The sequence below is a fragment of the Bactrocera latifrons genome, unplaced genomic scaffold (genome assembly GCF_001853355.1).
Source record: "Bactrocera latifrons isolate USDA-ARS-PBARC rearing strain unplaced genomic scaffold, ASM185335v1 scaffold_23, whole genome shotgun sequence".
NCBI lineage: Eukaryota > Metazoa > Arthropoda > Insecta > Diptera > Tephritidae > Bactrocera > Bactrocera latifrons.
The window spans coordinates 1,817,349-1,819,209 of record NW_017535852.1 but is presented as its reverse complement, the minus strand read 5'-3'; positions in this window follow the sequence as shown (position 1 = coordinate 1,819,209).

Genomic DNA, 1,861 nt, shown 5'->3' with positions numbered 1-1,861 from the left:
ATTTCTGCGTTGGTTAGTATAAAGTATACATTTTTATATAAATATTAATATTAGTATTAAAGTTGTAGGTGTAGGAAGTTAATTGATTATGTAGGTAAGCACTAAGTTATTTATTATAAAAAATATATGTATGTATATAAAAATAAAAAATAAAAATCGTTAAAATTTATATTTACATATATGTTTGCAGTTTAAACGCTTTACACATAGATAAAAAAAATTGTTATGCTTTTCAAGTTTAATTGCACTACAGGGTGAGTCATATTAGGTAATTTAATGAGCTGAGACTATAGAAATTATTTGTAGACTTCGGAGCAGACTCTAAAAACTACCACGAAGTACGATAAATATCGCTATCGATTTTATAATTCATCGATAATTTTTACTTATCGATTTAATTTATTACCTTTATGTTTATCGACTTTTTGAAATTGAATTATATGTAAATTTCGGATAGTAGCTTCCTTGCTTTTAACAGATAGTAAAAACTAAAAATTAATATAAATTACAGATAAATATCGCTATGGATTTTTTATTAATCGATATTTGTATTCACCGATATTTTTCATTTATCGAATTTTTGTTTACCAAATTCATTTATCAGTTTATTCATTCTTCGACTTTTTTCTTTTAAGTATATGAAGTTTAGTTAAAATTTAAAATTAGAAAGGGTGAATATATAAAACGATAAAATATCTATTATTTTTTGATACTACATCGATGATCGAAAAATGGTATTACGAACCGAATTTTGTTCAAATTTAAGCACCTTAAGCTTTTGAAAATATTATTTTATGGTTGAAAAGATATCGATTATTTAGAAATATCGATAACTTTACATATAAAACAAATTGATTCGTTTGTTTTTGAATTAAGCACCCTAAACTTTCATAAATTGATAAAACAATAAAATATCGATTATTTTTAAATACTTTGTCGATTATTTAAAAAATATCTATTACAAAGAGATTTTGGTCTTAAATGGTCTACCTGAAGCTTGATGAGATAAGCAATGAAAGAAATTATTACATATTTTGAAAAATATCGATTACTTTAAAATATCCATCATTTTAAAACATCGATAAATTTAGAAATATAATAAAAAATAGAATCGATTTCTTTTAAATAGGGTAAAAACTCATATATTGAAAATCTTATCGATATATGTACATGCCGATATTTCCCCTTAAGATGTAGAATAATATTTTTTCGCAACAGGTATTCAAAATAGAATAATTACAATAACAATTTCAACATTGTTTTTGCCATCAAATCTTGAGCAATATGAAATTTAACAAATTTTTTTGTTTTATTTTTCAAGTGTCAAAAATAATATTTCTAACTGCTTTATGGAAGCAAAAGTTTTATATTGCGATTTATATCTGAATTAATAAATCAATTATATGTAATCCAGATATCGATTAGTCTTTCAAACCAATTTTTGATTTAATTAATACGTTAATTACAGGCTTATCTTTGTTTTTTGTTTTGTTGTTAAATAAAAAATCTTTTAATTTTAATACCGATTTCGATTTTTCCAAATCGATTTGTGATGTCATTTGATATTTTAATTTAGATTTGCAAAGAAATTTTTAGAATCGATAAAAATTGTGTATATCAATTTATCGAAAATTATAATATCGATAAATATCGCAACAATTTAGTACGTGGATAATCTTTAAATACAATATGCATTTGTAGTAACGTTTCGGCACAATTCTTACATAGAAAAATGCATATGGTATGAAACACTGAACGCCGATATCGATAGTTTCACCCAAAGCAACTTTGAAACATTTTTATCTAAATTTAGACCACCAGTATACATTATATTAAATATATTTACTATATAAACATATTA